The following is a 25187-nucleotide window of genomic DNA, read 5'->3' as shown; positions in this document are numbered from 1 at the left end:
ATATGACAATTTTTTTCACTTTACTTCACAGGGCCAAACTGCACGTCTAGCTTTAACAGTCACAGATACACAACCGTGGACACTGAAAAGTTTGGATGCAACAGCAAAAATTCATTAATATGCATGTCTGGAGCTAAAAAAACAACAACAGAAAAATTTCTCAAAAAGCATATATATAAAAATATGTATTATATTATATGTTAGCATTTTATATTCATTTCAAATTACAAATTCCTTAAAATAATACAAGAACATAAAAAGTAGGATTTAGTCTTTACTTCCTAAACCAAATGTATAATGGTCATGTCATAAAAATGAAAAAAAAAAAAGGGTAAATGGCCTGGTGACGTAACAGAAGCAGCAGATCGAAGATGTACAGAGGGCTGGTTATCTGGATCCAGTCACTAGGCTTTGCATTAAACACAGAATACAGACACCCCCACTCCCCGGTATCCCAATCCATCCCCTTTCTCCTCATCTCAATACCGAGCTGCTTTTTGTTATTTACAGTCCACTCTGCATGGGACTTGCCACTCAAAGAAGAGCACCCTGTACCGGCAGTTTTCTAACGTGGCTTAACATCTGCATCACTTCATTAAAACACAATTTGCCGGGCCTCTCTCGGAGAATCTGGATCAAGAATTTGCATTTCTAGCAGTTTCCAGGGATGCCAACCCTGTTGCTCCAGAGCCCACACTCTGAGCCCATGCCCTCTACTTGGCTTGACTATTTGAGGTTTGGGAAGGCAGCCCTGATTTCAAATATTTCTCTCCAAATTACCCTTCGAGATGAGCGGTTCTTGCCAGGTTGCATAGCGTTGGTGTGATGTGGGGGACTTATAAAATAAGGATAGAACACAAGACATAAAAATTTCAACAAAGCTCCTTTCCTTCTCATTCCTCCTGTCTTCAAAAATTGAATGAGTGGGGTGCCTGGGGGGCTCAGTCGGTTAAGGCAGGCTCAGGTCATCACCTCACGGTTCGTGGGTTCGAGCCCCACATGGGGCTCTGTGCTGACGGTTCAGAGCCTGGAGCCTGGTTCGGATTCTGTGTCCATCTCTCTCTTTGCTCCTCCCCAGCTTGCGCTGTCTCTGTCTCTCTCTCTCTCTCTCTCTCTCTCAAAAATGAATAAACATTAAAAAAATCCAAAATAAATAAACAAATAAATAAAATTGAGTGAGTGAGTGATTTTCCCCTCAGTGCAGCTAATCTCATCTGGCTGATTAAGGAAATGTGATCTAAATAAGATAATTCACACTACCATGTAAATGGCTGACTTGGAATTGTTTTAAGTCAATTAAACATACTCCAAAGCAGCTCCTTAAATTAAAGTAATGTGTCCTTCAATCATAAGTATTTCAGTCAAGTAGATTATTAGGAGTGGGAGGCCTTCCTGGGATCCAAATGATCTCTTAAAACATCTTAAGTTTGTCTGGAGAAGCAGTTTTTGTGGGGGGGCGAGGGCTTCCCTTTACTTACTCTTGCTATAGGTAACTCAATAAGAACCAATTTTCAGCAGTGCCTCTAGTGGCAATAGGAACTATTGAATTAGGCTTTACTCCTTCAGCTCATCTATGGGGACGTGGGTGAAGGTGATACCTATTCCGATGTATCTTTGGGCCTTTTTTCTCCTTCAAGGAACATGAACTAGTTCTGCTTTATAAGTGAGTCAAGAGCTGCTCTATGCCCTAACAGAAGAAAGCCAGCTGAAGATTTGAGAGTAAAAGTGTACACGCAAAACTGCAGTAAAATGAGTAGTGTATAGACAAATAAAAATAAATGATTGACGGGTGGATAGACAGTGGATAGGCAAACAGGCAAGAAATTTCTTCTCTGTCTGGATGTGGGTGATTAGTTTTAAGAAATAAAAATTAAAGAGAAAACATTGAGAGAATTTCTTGCTAAGAAAAAAAAAAGGCATGGAACTTGAAATCTTGCCCCAAAAAGGAACACAAAAGTAATTGGGTGCTCTTTATCAACTTTTCCAGAAACTGGCTAACACAGGTATATGTGCTTCATGTGTTTTTTACATAAAATGTAAAGTGCATATTAAATTGAAATCCTCTCTGCTCACTTTTCTAGACCCTTCTTTCTCTAGAGGAAACTACTATCATAAAATTACTGTGTACCTTGTTTATATTTTTATTACACTTATATGAATACATGGAAAATGTAATATTATTTTGTTAATGCTTTGTACATTAAAAAATATTTTTCTCCATACTTTTTCAGTACTGGTCTCTCCCATGAATACACACATACAAATTCCATAGAAAATCATAGTAAATCTTCTCCAACTTCCCCTTCTTTGACTTTCCTTTTTTCATTTTTTTTTTAAATTGAAGCTAATTAACATAGAATGTTATATTAGTTTCAGGTGTATAGCATATTGATTGAACAATTCTATTCATTATACAATGCTCACCATGATAAGTTGAGTCACAATCTGTCACAATACAATGTATTACAATATTATTGGCTATAGTCCCAATCTATACTTTTCCTCTCTGTGACTTATTTTACAACTTTGTCACCAAAGTCACTCTCACATACATATTTGTCTGATAGAATGACCTACTTTATGGGTCTCCAATTTTCAGAGATTATGAAAACTTAGGTACAAGATAACATTCCTGGTCCTCATTTTGTATTTATTATACTTTCCTATTACAAGGTATATCTGAAGGGAAAAGCTGGGGGATATTAGGGCAAGCAGACTACACTTGTGTCTTCTTTGCCTTTTTGTATATTTGGGTAGTGCTAAACATATTAGCAGATAATTTTCTGTAGAAAGCTTTCTATGAGTTAACAAGAATAAAAGGTTATAAATTCCCCCCCTTCTTTGGGCACCAAACTGTTGAGTATATTCACGATGCACCTACAATGAAACTAGGTCGGTTACCTAAGGAAATGATTATGAAAAACTGTTCCTCATTTACATGCGTGACTTATTCTAAGCCCTACACAATTATTCTTGAATTGGAATGTAAAATTAGAGGGACACTGAATTTGATCTAAAGATCATGGAAACAAGTTGCTTGGTCTAATGATTTTTACTTCGCTGTAGCAGAGTTTTATTTTAGGAAACCAAAAATATGGATTTGTCATTTCAAAAGGTTATGTCACAAAAAATTGCAGTATTTTCCTCCTAAATTTGCTAAAATCAAGTAGTTTCCCTTTTTGTAGAACACATGGCGAGGGGAATATATAGTATATATTTAGATGGGAATAAAATTTAAACAAATGAAACTAAAATTTTTCCTCACGTATTTAAATTCACAAGGAGCTATACATGACAGTGTAAATACTATCCCTGTTCACTTGGAGCTGGTATTTTGGGAATGTTAAGTCATTATGCCCAGTTAAGAACTTTATTCATGTGGAAAGAAATTGGGAGTGGAAGATCAAGAGGCAAGATCTGTTTTGAAGTTTCTCACCGATCATCTCTATGATAATAAAAATGTAATTATTATTTTAGTAGCTTTTAAAAAAAGCTAAAGGAAAGAACAAAAGATGAATAGATAGAGCACAGAGAATTTTCAGGGCAGTAAACATACTCTGGATGATACTATAATAATGGATACTTGTTATTTCAGTTGGTTTGTCCAGATCCTTAGAATGTACAACACCAAGAGGGAACCCTAACGTAAACTATGGACTTTGAATGAGTTGACGTGTTAATGCAGGTTCATCAGTTATAATAAATGCACCACTTTGGTGAGTGATGCTGATCATGGGGGAGTCTATGCATATGCTGGGGCAGAGGGCACACGGGGAATCTCTGTACCTTCTTCTCACTTTTGCTGTGAATCTAAACTGCTCTTAAAATATAGTCTTACGCAAACACACACACACACACACACACACACACACACACACATTACATGCCAAAATTGGCACTTTTACAAAGACTACTTAGAGAAAAGTGTTGGGACCAAATGAAAAATGGAGAATTTTCCTTGGTTTGGATTAAGAAGATGGGGCTTAAGAATTTTAAGTCTGCAATAACATGCACAAGAACACAAAGAGCATTGGTGTATATTCTTCTAGTGCCATGTAATTCAGGTGACCTGGAGAGTTTCACAATCTCATTTACCGCAGAGATGACTCAAATTTAAATTTTACATACATAGACCCATCACAATTACATTCTTGAGATTCTTATATGTGGGGAAAATTTGTGAAACAGTCAAATGGCTGAACAGTTCTTTAAAAAAAATTCTTCCCTGAAAATATATTAGTAGGACAAAGTTCACATTTGCCTCATTTTACTTTATTAACAAAGATCAAACTGTAGATGGGATTTAATTCATCTGACAACATCTACCTATTCCCTCTAGCCTCTTAATGTAGAGTATAAGTTCAAAAATACCAAGACATTCTTAATATAAGAAAAAAGGAGAAATTAAGAGTTTCTTAACCGGAGGGGGCTGGGTGGCTCAGTAGGTTGGGCATCTGACTCCTGGTTTTGGCTCAGGTCATGACCTCAGGTTCATGGGTTTGAGCCCCGTGTCAGGCTCTGAGCTGATGGTGTGGAGCCTGCTTGGGATTCTCTCTCTCCCTCTCTCTCTGCACCTCCCCCAGTCAGTCAGTCTGTCTGTCTCTCTCTCTCTCTCTCTCTCTCTCTCTCTCTCAAAAATAAATAAATAAACAAACGTAAAGGGTGTCTTGACTAAATTTACTAATGTCTTTAAAAGTTTTCATACTCATTAAATGAGACTTAGAATTTTAACATTAGTATATATCAACATTCTATGAAGTTTTTCCTCTGGATTAAAGAAAGCAAAAAATTCTTTAATATTCTACTTACTGAAGGATGAAATTTAATTCCCAGCCAATGGATCTTGGGTGGCTTTTAAAACGTATTTGGCTCAGGCTCTGGGCTGATGGCTCAGAGTCTGGAGTCTGTTTCCAATTCTGTGTCTCCCTCTCTCTCTGCCCCTCGCCCGTTCATGCTCTGTCTCTCTCTGTCCCAAAAATAAATAAAAAAGGTTGAAAAAAAAATTTAAAACGTATTTGGCTAATGAAATGTGATAGAAAGGATGGCCCAGGATGGCTGAGCTTTAGTGACAAGAAGCCTTGTAGCTGGGGGCTCTTTGAACACTTTCTTTTATCGTCTTCAGCTACCATGTAATAATTATAATTCCTCTGAGGCTTCCATGCTAGAGGGGCCATGTAGAGAGAGGAGAGAGACAGATGCCATCCAATCCCCAGTTGTATCTCCAGACATTCTAGAACAGAGACAAGTCTCCCTCACTGTTTGCTACCTGTCTATAATTCCTGACCCACAAAACTGTGAGACATAATAATAAAATTATGTTGTTGTAAGCTTTTAAAAAAATGGAAGCTCAGATTGGTTTTGGTTGTTGATTTCCCGAATGTCACACAAATAATAAAGTGAATAACCAGCACTGGTGTGTAGCCCTATCTTCCATATCTCATGCCCAGTTTTTCTAGTATCCTACCATTCTTCATACCCAGACCCAACGCTTATAATACACTTTATTTGCTTATGGATTTTTGATTCTCATTCTTGTAACAAACATTTACTGAACACCCACCATTGCTCCTTAGACTTGATAAGCATCAGTCTTTTGAGCTCTCATGAGAAATGCAATGATCTGGATCCTAGTAGACTTAAAAGCACCAGTCAGGAGACTGGACACTGTTGATAATCTTCCCTATGCCCCAACTACTCTCCAGTTACACTGTGGAAAGAAACTCTCAATAATGAGCCTTTAAAAATACTAAGGAGGCAATGCAATATATAAGAAATTGTAAATCTGACTGAGATTAATGGAAGTAAAACTCATCAATGCATGTAAAAAGGAGGGGAAGGGCATGATTTGATATATTGTTTAATATAGTAATAATGTACTTGCACAGAACTTTACAACTTATAGATTCATCAAAACTATAGGTAGCACTTGATCTGTTAATGGTTAGAAAACAAAACTAGTAGTAATGGAAAAAGAATAACTGAGGTGATTTTTCAATTATTTTAGGAAGGTGGTTCTATCAAGTTCTTTTTGCCTCTCAATATAAATTCATTAAGGAAAGTTGTTGAGCTGATCTTTCCAAATACCAAACAAATCATAATGTATTCTTAGTTAATTAGCTTATGTTTTCTTTATTCCCAGTTTGATGTCACATATCAAAGCAAGATAATATATGGGAGGGACCTAACATCTCCATAAATCATCACACTGGTACTGTTCTGGGCATTTGAACCCCTGTCATTACTGTCATTAACAGAAATGCAATATATATGAACACTCTCTGATATATTACTGAGAATGTGATGAGTCAGTATTTAGCCATGCAGTATTTAAACGGTTGAGGGAAGGGACGCCTGGGTGGCTCAGTCGGTTGAGCGTCGGACCCTGGATTTCGGCTCAGGTCATGATCTCATGGTTCATGAGATCGAGCCTCATGTCAGGCTCTGCACTCAGAGTGCAGAGCCTGCTTGAGACTCTGTCTCTCCTTCTCTCTCTGCTCCTCCCCTGATTTCTCTCTTTCTCTCTCTCTCAAAATAAATAAATAAAACATGAAAAAATGAATTAAAAGAACAAATGATTGAGGGAAGACAAAGTATGCTGATCCTTCTGTGTAAAATGAATATACTGTTTTTCTTTATCAAAAAAGTCACAATTTGAACAAGAGGAAAAGGAAGTATAAGGACACAATGTAAGCATCCATTTGGGCTTCCCTCCTCATGAAGATTAGACCCATACATAAATTATAAAGAATGTGCACAATGTCTCTACAGTCTGTGAACAATTCACCTCCCTGCTGAGAAGTAACCTGAGAGAAGAAAATGTAATTTTCCTACTTCAGCTGTTGGAGGATTTTTCTATTTACAACAATGGCCCTGAGAAGGCCCGAGGACAAAGGCAACTCCAAACATGATGGAGAAAAAAGAAGGAAAGACAGTGATAACATCATTCGGCTTCTGAACTAAACAACTTTGGAAACACCTTCCCACGGACTTCACTTCTTGATATGGGAGACAGTATGTCCATCATCATCGAAGTCATTTTTAGTCAGTTTTTTTCTGGAACTTGTAGTGAAAAACATCACTGTGGATATAGTATAGTTTAGAAAAAAATATTAAAGATGTCTTTACTTAAAACCTGAGTTTGTATAAACTGAGATCTGCACCTGCTACACTTAATGTATTCTGTCTAGTTCAGATATCTAGATGGGGATATTGCTAAAAGCTATTATGGCCTGTCTTCTTCAAAAGTGTACAATACAAAATTGCCGGCACAATTACCTCTTAATGCTCAAAAACAGCTTTTCTCTCTGTTTTCCTCTCACCTCTGCCTCCAGTTCCTGCAACAACAGAGGAGGAAAGGGGTGTGTTTTAGGCTGAGGGCTATCTCAAAATATCTTCCAAATGAGCTAGTAGAGGAAGGAGAGAGAGACAGAGACAGAGAGAGAAGGAGGAAAGGAAGCAGGAGTTACCTAATGTTCACATCACATGTCTGCTGTTAAATATTCTACCAGGACTTTAACAACTGGGTTGTTCCATTTTAACCATTCCATTGTTTAATGATAAAAGGAGGCAGAAGAAGAGGTGGCCCTGCGTTTTAGAAACTTGCAAACATTCCTCTTCAATTGGGCAACTAATGATTTGTTCTTTACAGCCTATACAATAAATGTGTGTAAAGTAATTGGGCCATCTATCAGCCTGAAATAAGTGAAGGTATACATTTTTTTAATCTAAGTTTACGGATGAAGGAAGAATGCTAATTAAAGTTGGTTATTTATGGGAAAACATTTTGAAAGATACAAATAGCAAATCAATTGAATTAATACCTTGTATTTCTTTCTTTGATATTTAGCACAGAAACTTCAATAAGTAAAATTAGCTTCATTATTTTGTCTCCTGCTGAAGTGGACAAAGTCACCTGGTAATAATAAGTACGTATGTGAATATAATTTGTAAATTTCAGTTATTAATTATTCTTTAAAACAGAGTATAAATTCATCTGAGTGTGTAAGAAATAAAGGGAGAGAAATAAGATTGTGACCAAAAGTTCTTGTTACAGGAAGATATGTTGACTTTTTATGATAATCAATAGAATACTAAGAGCAAAATAAAAATTCACAAATTGTTATGTCTGATTTTAACTCTGGAATTACTCTCTCAGATTATGTCTCTTGTGGTTAGAAAGAGTAATATCAATCTCTCTGAAGTCAGGAAACAGGTCATATGTAACAGAATCCCTCACATCACCTACCCCATGTCTTGTAGTGTAAGGTAAAATGGAAGTACAGTCTTTATGAGTTATTGGACCTAGAATTATGTAACTATTTAGGAGTTTACTTAGCTCTATAACAATCCAGATTATTAATTACTCAGCAGGAATCCTGAGATGAAGCTACAGAAAAAGAGGTATCCATTAAATTGCAAGTTCCACTCTTAGGCATAATTCAGATCACGTATACATGATTTGTAACTTTTTAGAATCCCTCCAATAATCCTTTGTTTAAAATATCTAGATCAAAAAGGTGCCTGGGTGGCTCAGTGAGGTAAGCATCTGACTCTTGATTTTGGCTGAGGTCCTGATCTCATAGGTCATGAGTTCAAGCCCCATGTTGGACTCTGTGCTGACAGTGCAGAGGCTGCTTGAGATTCTCTCTCTCTGACCCTACCCTACTTGCGTGTGCTCTCTCTCAAAGTAAATAACCTTAAAAAAAGTTTTTAATAAAAAAAATATATAAATATCTGGATAATAAACAATAGTTTATGTGGTTTCCATTGTCCCGAATCCTCTTTCAAGTCTCAGATTACATGGCATTTATGTAAGAAATCTCTGCTCTCTCAAACTAGGTGGGATTCTCTTATTAAATACTACCGATACCATATACTTACTTTGAATGAAAATCCCAATTGCACTTGGGTACTGATTCATGTGATTTGTTTTCTTCAGTGTATTATAAGCATTCTGAGAGCTCAGACCACAGCTTTCTTGTTATGGTTCTATTCCCAATGCCAAGTGTAGTGCTGTACATTTGGTAAGAACTCAATATTTTTTGAATAAATCAATACAGGAGAATAAGAAATAAGCTTTCATAAGGCAGTGAGGAGTTAATTTTTGTGAATTATCCCATATTTTATGATAATGCCATGAAAAATACTCAAAATGTAACAACTGAATCATCAAAATCAAACATGTATATTCTCATTTTTATAAAAATATATATAAACATAAAGGATATACTAGTTGAAGATGTTATCTCTGTATTGTAGGATTATAATTTTCTGCTTTTCACCTTGAAATTGCTTATACACTTTTCCTATGTTAAATTTAATCTTTGTATTCATCAGATAATATGTATATAACACTTTTAAAACTTGATAGCATTCACAACTCTTACGGAGAAAAAACAGCAGTCCAAAGATTACACTTACAGTTTATTTTATGTGTCTATTTACCTACATATTTCTAAAGAGCATACTAATACTGCTAATTCATTATTTTTAGTTTCAGACAATTACTGAATTACTCCCATGTGTGGAAACAATATAAATCCTTTTCTCAGAAACAAAAGTATAAAATCTGAAATGTGACCCTCTTTTTAAGAAGCAAATCAGCTTTAGTGCCAAGCTTTAAATGTCCCATTTGGTATTGATAAGAAAAATGAATTTATGACCTGTGAACTAACAGCCACCAACTGAAAGTATTAGAAATTGGTATGAATAAATTTAACTTATTACATAAGTTACACTTATTTCATAAGTTAAATTTTACTCTTCTCATTTCCACAGAATAAGAGCTATGGTTATAATATTAGTTGTGTATGATATTAGTTATATATGATATATGTATTACATTAGTTATATATGATATGTTAGATATATGATTTTTACATATATATAAAGAGAGAGGCCAAGATAGAGACACAGAAAGAGACAGAGAGACAGGGAGACAGAAACAGAGACAGATTAAGGACTGTTATCAAATTGTTTTAAAAACCTGTCATTACCCTTATGAAATCCAAATATCTAAGTTTATATGGAGGCCAAAGTTATGGAAAAATGTTTTAGAAAATTGAGCAAAGTTAAAAAAGTTTGACTAGGGTAGGAGAGAACAATAATTCACAAATTGCATTTACAGTTAATCAGCTATAAAGAAAATAAACATAAAATGAAATCACTGTTTTTATTTCTCCTTTCCCATATTATTTTTTCCATATTCCCTACAAAAATATCAGTATTGGGTTTTAAGTACATTACCCTCTTTTTTTATTACTTTACTTTGTATCTATCACTAATTCTTTCCCCAAACACTTCAAATAGAACTTTAAAATATCTCTAAACATAATCAGATATATCAGGTAATTTATAAAATACACTTTTCCCTGGGAAAACTCCCCTGGCTCTCCACATAATATGGTTCTAATTTGATCTGGTTTCTCTCTGAGGCTACTATATAGCTGTAATCCTGGATATTATTTTTACAATCATTGTAGAATCAGTCCACTTTTTTGGTTCCCTGGTTTCTGGAGCCTATGTGTCTTCTCAGCTAATTCATTCCCTCATTTTAGTAGAGGAAATCCTCCAAAAGCGTTCTGATAAAGAATACATCAGAGGCACTTTTATTTAAGATCTAGCTGTCTATATCTTCATTTCTTTCATCACACTTAGCTAGTAATTTGCTTATAGAAGCACAGGTTGGATATTATCATCCATCACATTTTTAAAATATATTTTTTAATGTTTATTTATTTTTTAAGGAGAGAGAGCACAAGCAGGCGAAGCACAGAGAGAGAGGGAGACACAGAATCTGGGGCAGGCTCCAGGCTCTGAGTGTCAGCATAGAGCCTGACGCGGGGCTTGAACCCACAAACTGTGTGAGATCATGACCTGAGCCGAACTCAGACGCTTAACTCACTGAGCCACCCAGGCGCCCCTCATCTGTGATATTCTTAAATACAGTGATCTGTTCTAGTTTCCGATGTGTAGTTGAGAAACCTGATATCTATCTGTTTTTGAGATCCTTTACATATGCTTTGTTCTTTCTGTGGTGGCGGTGGTTGGGTTCTCTCCAGAAGCTTTTAGCAAATTCTCTTTATTCCTGGAATTTTGTATTTACTATCATGTACATTTATGTGGCCCACTTTTCATTGAATGTGCTAAGCATTTAGCAGAAAATGTCACTCTGGGAGTGGCTGGCTTTTAGGACAAGAAAATTTTCCTGAATTACATTGTGGATATAGTTCTTCTTCATCTTCTCATCTTTCTGAAATTTTTATTCGTTGGATATTGGACTCCTGTGTTGAGCCTAATTATTTTTCTTATTTTCTTTTTACTTTCACTGATGCCTTTTCAACTTTATCTTAAATATTTCTACTATTACATTCTCCCAAGTATCTCCCAAGATATATCTCCCAAGTATCTCCCAAGTAAAATATATATTTATATATGAACTTTTTTCTTGTTTTCTAATATCTAACTTGAAAGGACATGTTATCCTTTTCAAGGCTATAGTTTTTTTTCTTTTTCTTTCTCCATAGCCTTATTTTTTTCACTTAGGTCTGCTTCATACATTGATTCTTTTTCCCCCCTCTGATTCTACTTTTTGTTTGGTTGTATATTCATTTTCTTTGCTCTTTTTCTTGTACGAATCTTTATTTAAATGGCTGATGATCATTGTCTCCTCATCACCAACAATGAGGCTTAGAAGTAAAGCCCTTAAAAGCTGCTGTGGGGTTCTGCAAGTTTTGGAATGAACTTGATGAACTGGAAGACTGCACCAAAGGGTGAGTGAGTGCTGAACCCATATTTTCAGTATCTCTGGGTATTTTCTCTTAGGCTGGCTTGTTTTCCCCAAATAATCCCCCAACTTCTGTCTGAGGCCGGGTAGTGGTGGAAGGCATTACCATGGCTAGCAACATTTTGGTGACTGGCAAGATAAAGGGAACTGAGCATGTCACTGTTCATTATTTAGTTTCCATTATTTGCTTGTTTCTGATCCTGTATTGCTGCATTTGTTACTCATCTTTGCCTGGTATTCTCAGAGTCTCTATGGTTATCTACAGAACAGTCATCTATTCTTCCATCCAGATAAGGGACATGCAGTTGCCTGGCCTGAGTAGGAAAAGATTTGAGCAGCTAATTGTTCTGTATGAGAACCTGCATCTATTTTTTTTTTTTATTTTTGGCCCATACATCACCCCTGACGTTAGCACTGCATGGTATTTCTAATTTTTCAGCCTTTTCATTCTTCTGTACTATTAATCTCCTTATAGCTTTACAGCTTTAGATGAGCCACAGATAATTGGTTCACAAACCTTCCTGCTTTTTTTCATCTGCTTTCCATTGTACCAAATGTTGTAGACGTCCCTCATATACTGAATACTTTTTTTTGTCTGCTTATACATTTTTGCCTTATTAGGGGCTTCATAAGGGAACAGAGAAAAGAAAAATATCTATGTTTTATCTATCGTATATATCTAGAACCTATACCTTCTCTGTCTTCTCTATATTTTTATCACTATAGGCTAAATCAATAGTTCTTAAGAAAGGATTATTATCAAAATCACTTGGGACATTTTTCATACCCTGTAAGATCTGGACACTATAGTTTTATATAAATCAGTTATTTGTATGCATATGCCTAGTAAAACACTACTGGTTTTGGTTATCCATTAGCTGGCTCATGTCATTAATAAAATTACTAGGGATTTGTAAGTGGACTTATATTTTAATACATATCTCCACCTGTACCATCTGATATTCCCAGTACCTGTTTTGCTTACCTATCTAAGTGCTATTATCCCTCATCCCTTCTTTCTCCATAATAGAACCACAATTTATTTCAATATGATCAAGGAAGGTGGACCCTTCACAGTATCTGCAAGTCAATGATGATGACTAAACTAAGTCAACATGGCCCTTCCCTTCTCCAGTGAATGTGTTGTCCACGCTCCATGGAGGGCAAAGATCTCAGATATTTCTATAGAATGAGCATGTTTTCCTTCCTGGTAAATAATTGGATTTAAGATGACATTACTATTGGGGTGCCTGGGTGGCCCTGTGGGTTAAGCGTCTGACTTCGGCTCAGGTCATGATCTTGTGGTTTGTGAGTTGAGCCCTGCGTCAGGCTCTGTGCTAACAGCTCGGAGCCTGGAGCCTGCATCAGATTCTGTGTCTCCCCCTCTTTCTGCCCCTCCCCTGCTCGTGCTCTGTCTCTCTATGTCTCTCAATAATAAACATTAAAAAAAAATTTTTAAGATGACATGACTATTCTTGCCTTTGGCTCTTGTCATATAGAACCAACAATGATTGATGCCGTGACTACCATCTTGAGATCACAAAAGGAAAATCAAGGCACTTGCACAGAGTTTGACCAGTAGCCTCCACATCATTATACTAAAAAAATTCATAAGCCATGGAGCCATCTACTGCCAGATTGACTGTTATGTACTATAGTAAATGTCCATAGTTTTAAAGCCAAAGTCAGTTGGGTATTCTATTATTAAAAGCTCCAAATTCCCTACTGATATTCTGAACATGCTCATTAATACTTCCAATGCTTAAAATACAATGGCCAATCTAAAATAGATTGCTTCCAGTCATCTGAATTTAAATCTGGTCCTATTCAACTTGATTTAAATATCCTGGATTGCAACTAAAAGGCATAACTGTTTCCCTGATGTTTTTTTAACTGTGGTTACTTAATCATTCTTGATACAAATTGCAATACTAGACTAATTTAATGTCAAGGTGATGGGAGAAGAAATGAGGTAGTTTTAGGAAAAGTTTGTTTTCTCTGAGAACAAACTAAGGGTTGATGGGGGGTGCGAGGGAGAGGGGGGTGGGTGATGGGTATTGAGGAGGGCACCTTTTGGGATGAGCACTGGGTGTTGTATGGAAACCAATTTGACAATAAACTTCATGTATTGAAAAAAAAATTTTGTTTTCTGAACTAATAAAAGATACCTCTACTACTGCCATTTTTAATGCTGGAATATCAAACTCCCTTGCCTTAGCTGACACCTGACTACCATTAAAATACCAAATGCCTCCCCCTGCCCCTCCCTGCTTAGCATTCTCTCTCTCAAAATAAATAAATAAACATAAAAAAAATTAAAAAAAATAAAATGCCAGATGTCAGTTGTTGTGTGGTGGGTTTTGTTGTAGTTTTACTCAGTTAGCTGTTTTTATCTCATTACACTTCCTATCACACCCAAAACGAGAGAGGGTTCTGTGGCTATGAAGAGGCATTGAGCTGTCCAGCTGACTGTATGAAATGCTGAGTGTCATGGATGGGAAACAGGAGAAGAATGGAAAAGTGGACCAAGGTAACGCTCCCTGAGCCAGCCACACAGCACAAATGTATAAAGAAGTTCAGTGTAACATTCAGTGTAACATGTGGAAAATCAGGCTTTTTAATGAGACCAAATCTTATTACTCCATGTATTCTTTCATCAGTAGCATATGGCTTTGAACATTCTGTAGGGCAAATGTATTTGTTGTGGTGGCTCAAAAGCCTGAGTTTTTATGTGACTTGGGCTGTCATTAATGATCATATCACTACATTAACCTATGCCCAATAAAACACTCAATAGGGATGTGATGTTTTAATTTCAGCTCTATCTGGGTTTTGCTTTCTAGAATGATCGAAACACAAGTAGTCTAATATATATTACCTTCTCGTTGGAAACTGTTTTCTTGAAGAACTAAGATTCCCAAAATCAGTGGAAAGGTATACCTATAAACCATACAAATAGCTAAAACATTCACTTTTCATTAAAAAAAAAAATCCACTCAGCAATATAACTTAACAAGCCTTATTTATACTTATAGAAAGACTACCCAGAGTCTGGTAAGGGGGTGGGATTACCCCCTTCCCTTGGTGAACCAATAATCTGAGAGGAAAGGTGTAGTTCCTACCTCTGTAGAACCCTCAGTCTGCCAGTGATGATAGCGTGTGCGTGTGTGTGTGCGCGCGCACACACACACGCGCACACACACACACACCAAGAACACAGGTTTATGGAATAAATTAAATTTGCACTAAAGGAAATCTTTAAGGGTGTAGCTCAAAGTCAGCTATATCCTTGATTTCTTCTCTTGTTTTCGTACATTCATCCCTCCCTGACTCATTTGCTCACCTGATCACTAAGGAAACATGAATGGTTCGGTTACTGAGTGCCAGACAATATTCCTAGTAGGGACAGAGCCACGTATAAGACCTTCCCAGCCCCACACCGTGAGAGCTGACAGCCCCACAGCATGACAGGCCTAAGACAACTATTTGCAGATGTGGCATTTTGAAAGGAAACAAGAGCATGCCACAGTGCAAGGCTGGGGAGGCTTCCTGGAGGAAGTGAATCAAGCAGGACCTAAAAAGAAAAGGAAGAGTCTCCTAGAGTACTTATTTATGCTGGTGATTTTTATAAACTGCACTATTATTTGGCATCATTGAACATGAATACCCTTACCCTTAGCGTAGGACATAGAGTTCATGACCAAGATGGACTTACTGTGGCCTTCAGCCTGATTAAATTTTAGACAGGTTTCTTCTTGATCATGGGCCCTTTTTCTTAAAGCATTTTCACCCCTTTGAAATGTAGATCTTCTCCAAGTCCCTTGCCAGTTTTACAACCCAGCAAATGTCTTTCTGAAGGACCTGCGAGTCAATCCCTTTAAAATGTAATCATCAAGAAAGACAGTGCCCTATTTCCCAGTCTCTGTGGGAGGGTAGGTACCTAACTTCAATAAGTATCAATTAGCAAACCCAGATGGCTTAATTATATAGACCACCCTGCCGCCTAATTCCCTCTAATCATCTTCCACCTGCTTATCCCAGTGCTTAAAAACTCTCCCGCCTTTTATCATAGCCAAGATGAGTGTAATCTCTTTCCCCTATTCTAATAGTCTTGAATAAAGTCTTCCTTGTCTATTTACTCCAACCAGGGTATTTTTTCCTTGACATTAGCAAGCAGGGGTTGCAAAGAGAACACCACCAGGAAAACTTAAATATTTCTGATCCTCAGTTTGTTCCACTGTAAAAGGAACATTAAAAAATTCCTAGCTTCTTATGTCATCAGAAGCATTAAATGAGATCATGTGGTAAAAGCATCTTGCCAACTATTGTATGCTTTGCGCATGGGAATGTTACTCTTCCTTCAGCGGCTAAAATAGAACTGAGAGGCAGTGGGGCGTAATGGTTGAGCATACGGGCTCTGGAATCAGAGTGAACCTTAGTAAGCTTCATAACCTCTCTTTGCCTCAGTCCTTCTCACTGTAAAATGAGGATAATAGAACTTCCTAGTGTTGGGTAAAATTAAAGGAATTAATTGAGTGCCTAGAATAGTCTCTGACAGTTAATTAGCATGGGTGCAAAGATAGCTATCATGATTAGTATATGTACTAAATGTTCACAGATGTAATTAGGTCTCCCCTCTACTTAACAGCCTCAAGTGGCTTCTCAGTGTCCTTGGTATAAAATCCAAAACTTTAATGTAAGTGATTCTCCCTGTTATGCTATGATCTGGTTCAAATTATGTTTTTTTGTTTTTTTACAATTTCATTGAGGAACAACTAATCTGTAATAAACTGCACATGTTTAAAGTGTATGATTTGATGATTTTGAAATATTTACACGTTTATGAAACCACCAAATGATATTCTTTTATGTAATTTGTCATTAATAGAGCAGGATTCCTTGGAGCTAAGGTTACACGTTGACCTCACTCTAGATTTCTCTCCTTCTTGTTTTCACTCCTTACCCCAATCCAGAAATGTCATCACAGTCCTTCTGGCTTCTCCTTCATCAGCTCTCATGTTACCTCTTCAGAGAAGCCCTGATGCAACATAGTCACACAGCTTCCTGAAATGTTTCACTTATGCAACTTCTCAGAGTAATAAACTCATGTACTTAATATTACATGACTATCTCACTCTCTGGTCTGGAAGCTACCTGCGAAACATTGTATTCTCAGAGCCAACCATGTACTCCTTTGGCACCTAATTGGAAATACAGTTTTCTCACATCTAATAATGTGCGTATTAACTTTTTGCGTGATATTTTGGCCATGCAAATATTTTTAATTTTCATAAAGTTAAATATACCGGCCTTACTTTGGAGGTGCATTGGTCTCTACTGGCCAGGCCCTTCCCATTGTCCTATTTGGCACCACATTCCAGGCTCCAGCCTGGTGTATTGGCCTGGGGAGGAAAAAAAATCCCTGCCCAGCTTTCCCTACTGTGGTGGCCAACTGTCCCAGTTTTTCTGAGACTTTGCAGTTTCCTGGGACATTGGACTTTCAGTGTTAAAGCCAGGATAGTCAGGCAAACCAGTACTGCTCCCCACCCAGACTCTCTCAGAGGCAGGGACTCCCCTCACAGCCAGAGGCCTGCTGCTGCCAGTAGCCTTGTTTCTAGGAGAGGAATATTGGTTGGAGATGGGAACAGAGAGAACCCAAGATACATTGAGATTGGGCCACTATCTTCCCAAAAGTAATAGATGCATATACCACTTAGCCCAATGCACAGCATATACTCAGAAAGTATCTGCTGAATGACTAGATGAAAGCCATTTTTTATGCAGACTAAGCTTCACCCACAAGACTTCGGTAGCTCTTTGGAAAGTTACCATGCATTTCAGCACTGGCACCACCCACAGCATGTGGGACTCACAGAATGCTGGAAGATGGATATTATTTTCACTTCTAGAAACAATAGTTTTAGGATGAGCTTTAATTAACAGTAAATGATCTATGAAACACATTTTTGGAAATTACATATAGAAAGCATTCTCCTGGGGCGCCTGAGTGGCTCAGTCAATTAAGCATCCCAACTCTTGATTTCAGCTCAGGTCATGGTCTCACAGCTCCTGAGGTCGAGCCCTACATCAGGCTCTGCACTGACAGCCTGGGTCTTGCTTGGGATTCTCTCTCTTCCTCTCTCTCTGTCCCTCCCCCCCCTTAAAATAAATAAATAAACATTAAAAAAAGAAGAAAGCATTCTCCCCCCTACTCCCCACCACTCTCCTTTCTCCTTCCCTGTCAACCATCACTCACAGAAATATTTCTAGGAGTTTGACTATTTTATATACCTCATTTGTCCTTCTGTGACTGGCTTATTTCACTTAACATAATGTCCCCAAGTCCATCTATATTGTTCAAGGGGCATAAAGTTACAATTACCCAAGATGAATAAGTTCTAGACATCTGCTATACAATACGGTGACTATAGTTAAACAATATTATATACTTAAAAACATACTAAGAGGGTAGATCTTATGTTAACTACTCTTACCACACATACACAAAAAGACAAGGGGACCCAAGAAATATTTTGGAGGTGATGAATATGGATATGTTTACTATCTTGATTCTGGTGATATCACCAGTATATGCATATGTCCAAGCTCATCGTATGGTATACATTAAATATGTGCAATTTAAAAAATATTAAATACACCTATATAAAGCTGAAAAAAAAAGAAAAGAAACTTTCTCTCCAACCCCAAATTTCAATATCTGTTTTCTACTTGGTTCCTATACAGAGAAATTTTAATATCTGGACCCAAATGTCACCTCCTCAGTGAACAAGCCCTTCCATCATGAGACACCCTTTATTCATCTGCCTTATTGTCTTAGGGCTCATGTTCTCAATTCTTTGGCTTTTTCCAAGCTCAGGGTGTACTGTACTCACGTATTCCCAGATACATACTTTGGTCTCCAACCTATACTGTATTCTGAATTGTTTCTTTCCTTTCTCAATTACTCCAAATTCAGAGTTAATATTTAGTCAGTATACCCATATGGATGCACCAGTGGTTGATAACTACCATCTGTTTTTATTAATCTTCTGCTGAACTGACTGTTAAATATTTCCAACAACAATACTGCCATAGTGGCTGATATTCCACAATCTCTCTGCATCCTCCCCCTGCCATCACATTATAAAATTCAAATCCATCTGGGATAGGTAAATCACTGATACAGTGTTGATGAAGATACAAACAAGCTATTAAACATTGTTCTTTTTGACCAGATACAATAACAAGTTATTAGGATGGGAATAGGCTAAGAAAAATAATTAGAAGGGAAAGAAAGGTCAGAAAACCAATTATTATCATTGTATTTCTCATGTCCTGTGATGTCTGACAAATCATAAGCACTCAAATACTTGAATGAATACATGAACAAGTGAATGCATTAATAAATAAATGAGACTTGCTCAAAATAACCCTTCCTTCCTTCAAATTTGTGTCTAGAGATATCCCAAGAATAATATCTAATTGTTCCATTGCTTCAGAGAATGCCTCTTTTTAGAAACATTTTTGGTAATTCATATATTCACTAGGCTCACCTCGACTTTGATATTTAACTACTATTTTTTAAATTTCCTCCTACCTCCTATCTTGTGAGAAATTTCCAATAAAGCTTCTATTTACCTGATCATCTCTCATGCTGACTTACTCTTCAGGTAACTTTTGACCTCATCATTTCATTTTCCTCTCTGAACAACTAAGTCTTAAAGCCATTAGGTAAGAGCAAATGTGAAGGGGAAATGGAGCCACAGTAGCTCTGAGTAGGGGGCTAGAGCTCTGGTGTGGTGGAGAGGGTGTCCGCATGGGGGCTGGAGGTAGGGATTGATTATATACTGGTACAGTGAAAAAATAAGTAAATAAATTAAGAGTAATGAGAGTCAACTCGATCACCGTTGAAGAAAATTACAAATACGGAAAGGGGAAAAATTAGAATGCACCATTAAAAATGTGGTGTTGGATTTAAACTGGAAATATCAGTGTGAATCCATATGTGTGGAGAGAGAGAGAGACTGATGGATGGATAGGTGTGTGAATGTGTATGTATATACACAGACACCCTGGATTTGTACACTGATAGGGCCTGGGCATAGTGATGTCCCAATATCAATAAGCACTTCCAGCACTAGATATAGTTTTGTAAATGTCATCATCTACTTAAAAGGAACAAGGGGTCCTTCCAGAAGTGCCAGGTTCCAGGGCTGGGATAAAACATAAAATGATCCTGAAATATCTTATTGTACCAGAAAATACAGTTCTTAAAAATTGTTGCAGGGGCACCTGGGTGGCTCAGTCGATTAAGCGGCCGACTTCGGCTCAGGTCATGATCTCATGGTCCGTGAGTTCCAGCCCCGTGTCGGGCTCTGTGCTAATAGCTCAGAGCCTGGAGCCTGTTTCAGATTCTGTGTCTCCCTCTCTCTGACCCTCCCCCGTTCATGCTCTGTCTCTGTCTCAAAAATAAATAAACGTTAAAAAAAAAATTAAAAAAAAATTTTTGCAGACGTGCCTAAAGACACAGGAACCAGAACAAAGGGGCTCCAAACAGACAAAACTAAGGTATTTTGAAATCCATTGAGGAAATAGGAATCCATGACTCCATATAAACATTTAAAAACATGTTAATGTATTAAAGTTTTGGTGAGAAACAGGATGTTTACATAGTCTCAATGTGTCTCCCACAAAATACTTACTAACTTCAAAGGAAAAATGAGAAGTTTTGTAGTAGTTTAGATTGGCAGACTTAAGTTTAGACTAATAATCATAGTTAATATGACCAAACACAGGGCACAATTAAATTGTGTGACATGTGACAGGATCAAAAACAACAACAACTCATTACTTTACTGACGTCCCTGCCAAAGATGTATAATCTAATATAACCGTGAAGCAACATCAAACCAACCAAATGAAGTGACATTCTACACAACAGCCTCTACATTCCAAAAATTGATAGAAAGAAAGTGATAAAGTCAAGGTAAGACTGAGAAGCTGTCCAGTTTGAAGAAAACTGAAGGAACATAGCAACTAAGTACAAACTGTGATGAACTGGATCTTTGTGCTATAAAGGACATTGTTAAATTGGCAAAGATTGAATGAGGCCTAAGGATTATTTAGTGACAGTGTATCAATGTCTACCTCCTGATTTTGTTTGTCCTGGGGTGATGTGGGAGAATGCCCTTGGTTATACGACATATGCACTAAAACCTGCAGAGCGATGCAGTAACATAGCAATGTATGCTCAAACTGTTCCCCAAAATAAAGTCTTCCTGAATTGTATTTACAGCATTTCTGAAAGTTTAAGATTTTTTTCAAATATAAGATAACAATTTTTAAAAAGATACATTTGGAGATGCTCCTTCTTCCTGTCTCTCCCAAGGTGACAGCTGGTTTCCAGACCATCTTCCTTTATCCCTCCTCACCCCCACTCCCAATGAAGATGCTCCTGTGCCATTTAGGCGTAGACAACTTTTACATAAAATTTGAAATAAACAGCACCAGAGTGGACAAGGGATGATTCCACGGCAGCACAGTCTAAGAGATAACTAAATGCTGGATCATATAACATTCAGTTCTTGGAAAAAAATTCCTCAGCCAAGTATCATTTGTAGATTTTTCTTCTAAATTCTGCTGGCCTCCAATGAACCCCCTGTGCCATCAGCTTCTCCTTCTACTGCATTTTTCTCTGTCTGCTCTCACCCTTCCAATGAGTGGATGTATTTATGAAAATCTCCATACCAATATGCCAAATGCCAAACCCATTATGACTACCCCAGGGTGCTCCATCAGTTTAACCATATAGCCCCACTAACATGTATACCTAACTAGTACTATTCCACAAAAGAATTCTGCGGTCAGCTCCCCAAACAAGAGCAACTTCCGCCAGCTCCCCATTTTGTATCCACTGTAAAAATGTGATAACACAGTGAGAACTTGGGAAAATGTTGTTAAATTGAATTAATGTTAAAAGTAGATCTTAAAAGTTCTCATCACAACAAAAACAAATTGTAGCTATGTGTGGTGATGGATTTTAACTTGACTTATTGTGGTGATCATTTTGCAATATATACAAAATATTGAATCATTACATTTTGTACCTGAAATGTTATATATCAATTATATCTCAATCAAAATTCATACATTAGTGAGTTAAAACACTAAAATTTTAGTATTTACCAGTGTGACTTCTAGAAATATTTTAAGTTCAAATGCACACAGTTGGATGGAATAGATGCTCTTTCTTTTTCCAGTTTTATCGCGAGATGATTGACACTTAGCATTGTAGAAGTTTAAGGTGTACAATGTGATGATTTGATACATGTATACGTTGCAAAATGCTTACTACCCATCAGGTTAGTTAACACAGCCTTTACCTCACATAATTATCATTTTGTTGTTGTTGTCATAATGAGAAAATTAAAGTCACATTCTCACAGCAACTGTGAGAAGTATACAATACAGCATCATTAAGTATAGCCACCACATTGTGCAGCAGATTCCCGGAACTTCTTCAGGAATAGGATGTTCTTTTGTCTGAAAAAGTGATGGAAGACTCAGCTATCTGAACCAATCCATCTCTCCAGTGGGTTGTGATTTTGCTCATTAATTGAGTGGGCAAGGTGAGATAATTAAAAATAGTCAATCAGATTTTTCTAAGATTTGCCCATCGATCATTTTGTATGTGAATTAATTCATCTCTGGGTTTGTTAGTTGCTTAACTTTGACCCTTTCAATTAATGAAATGTAAACATGTGTGCCATCTAATTAATGAAGCCATTTCTCTTGTGAATACAGATATTTCTCCAAATCTTAGATCAATGTGTTTGTAGGCAGGCATTCAGATATTTAAAGTTTTAGACAGTAATTTTGATTCCTAGTGTTAGTACATGAAGTATTTTAGACAATGTGAATTTGGCATTAAATTTGTTAGAATAATAGTTGCCTAGCTTTCATTTAAATTAATTCATAAGAATTTTATCAGTATACTCTGAGTACCGTGGCAGCATTGAGACATAACATCTTTTATATCCAATTTGGAATAATTATGGACTGAAATATTTAATGCAGTTCTGATTTTGTCAATGATGTATCACCAGAGTCTTTTAAAAGTTGCAATAAGGCATGTGGAAAGCAAAAAGGCTATAAGTGCCTTGACTTACAATGATAATGACTACAACAACACTTTTTCCAAAGTAGCTGTAAGTCAAATGTACAATAGCCATTAAAAAATAATAATAATAAAACATTTGGAAGGGATCTTATACTGTCGCTTTCTTTTTTTTTTGTTTGTTTTTATTTATCTATATTTAAAAAAAAAATTTTTTTCAACGTTTATTTTATTTTTTGGGACAGAGAGAGACAGAGCATGAACGGGGAAGGGGCAGAGAGAGAGGGAGACACAGAATCGGAAACAGGCTCCAGGCTCCGAGCCATCAGCCCAGAGCCTGACGCAGGGCTCGAACTCACGGACCACGAGATCGTGACCTGGCTGAGGTCGGACGCTTAACCGACTGCGCTACCCAGGCTTCCCTATTTATCTATATTTTTAATCTTCCCATTGTTTTTCACCCTTTCTGATGTTCAGATAGTTTGTTTATCCTTTTTTTTTTATTTAAAATTCCTTACATATCAAAATCTGATTTATTTATTTATTTATTTTTATGAAATTTATTGACAAATTGGTTTCCATACAACACCCAGTGCTCATCACAAAAGGTGCCCTCCTCAATACCCATCACCCACCCTCTCCTCCCTCCCACCCCCCCATCAACCCTCAGTTTGTTCTCAGTTTTTAACAGTCTCTTATGCTTTGGCTCTCTCCCATTCTAACCTCTTTTTTTTTTTTTTCCTTCCCCTCCCCCATGGGTTCCTGTTAAGTTTCTCAGGATCCACATAAGAGTGAAACCATATGGTATCTGTCTTTCTCTGTATGCTTTATTTCACTTAGCATCACACTCTCCAGTTCCATCCACGTTGCTACAAAAGGCCATATTTCATTTTTTCTCATTGCCACGTAATATTCCATTGTGTATATAAACCACAATTTCTTTATCCATTCATCAGTTGATGGACATTTAGGCTCTTTCCATAATTTGGCTATTGTTGAGAGTGCTGCTATGAACATTGGGGTACAAGTGGCCCTATGCATCAGTACTCCTGTATCCCTTGGATAAATTCCTAGCAGTGCTATTGCTGGGTCATAGGGTAGGTCTATTTTTAATTTTCTGAGGAACCTCCACACTGCTTTCCAGAGCAGCTGCACCAATTTGCATTCCCACCAACAGTGCAAGAGGGTTCCCGTTTCTCCACATCCTCTCCAGCATCTATAGTCTCCTGATTTGTTCATTTTGGCCACTCTGACTGGCGTGAGGTGATATCTGAGTGTGGTTTTGATTTGTATTTCCCTGATAAGGAGCGACGCTGAACATCTTTTCATGTGCCTGTTGGCCATCCGGATGTCTTCTTTAGAGAAGTGTCTATTCATGTTTTCTGCCCATTTCTTCACTGGGTTATTTGTTTTTCGGGTGTGGAGTTTGGTGAGCTCTTTATAGATTTTGGATACTAGCCCTTTGTCCGATATGTCATTTGCGAATATCTTTTCCCATTCCGTTGGTTGCCTTTTAGTTTTGTTGGTTGTTTCCTTTGCTGTGCAGAAGCTTTTTATCTTCATAAGGTCCCAGTAATTCACTTTTGCTTTTAATTCCCTTGCCTTTGGAGATGTGTCGAGTAAGAGATTGCTACGGCTGAGGTCAGAGAGGTCTTTTCCTGCTTTCTCCTCTAAGGTTTTGATGGTTTCCTGTCTCACATTCAGGTCCTTTATCCATTTTGAGTTTATTTTTGTGAATGGTGTGAGAAAGTGGTCTAGTTTCAACCTTCTGCATGTTGCTGTCCAGTTCTCCCAGCACCATTTGTTTAAAGAGGCTGTCTTTTTTCCATTGGATGTTCTTTCCTGCTTTGTCAAAGATGAGTTGGCCATACGTTTGTGGGTCTAGTTCTGGGGTTTCTATTCTATTCCATTGGTCTATGTGTCTGTTTTTGTGCCATACTGTCGCTTTCTTATAGAAGCTGTACATGCAAATGAGAAGGAGCCATCCTTGTTGTCTTCAGGGAATGGTTTGTCCCTGAATGGAAAAGATGATGATGTAGGATTGTTTCTGGAAAAATGCTGAAGTTCAGCCTCATCTGGTAGGAGCCAAAGCAGGGCAGTTACATCTGGGACACAGTTAAAATTAGTTCAAAGTAATAAGAAAAATGCAATCACAGAGAACAAATGACATTCCAGGCTGCAGGGCTGAGGAATGTATTTTCCAATTGTGTGTCTATTATCTTTGACTAAAAACTTGTATTTAACTTTAAAAAATGTGGGAACATAATATGCAAGCCCTTCTTCAGC

This window comes from Prionailurus viverrinus, chromosome E1, assembly GCF_022837055.1.
Source record: "Prionailurus viverrinus isolate Anna chromosome E1, UM_Priviv_1.0, whole genome shotgun sequence".
Taxonomy (NCBI): Eukaryota; Metazoa; Chordata; class Mammalia; order Carnivora; family Felidae; genus Prionailurus; species Prionailurus viverrinus.
This window is presented reverse-complemented; position numbering follows the sequence as displayed.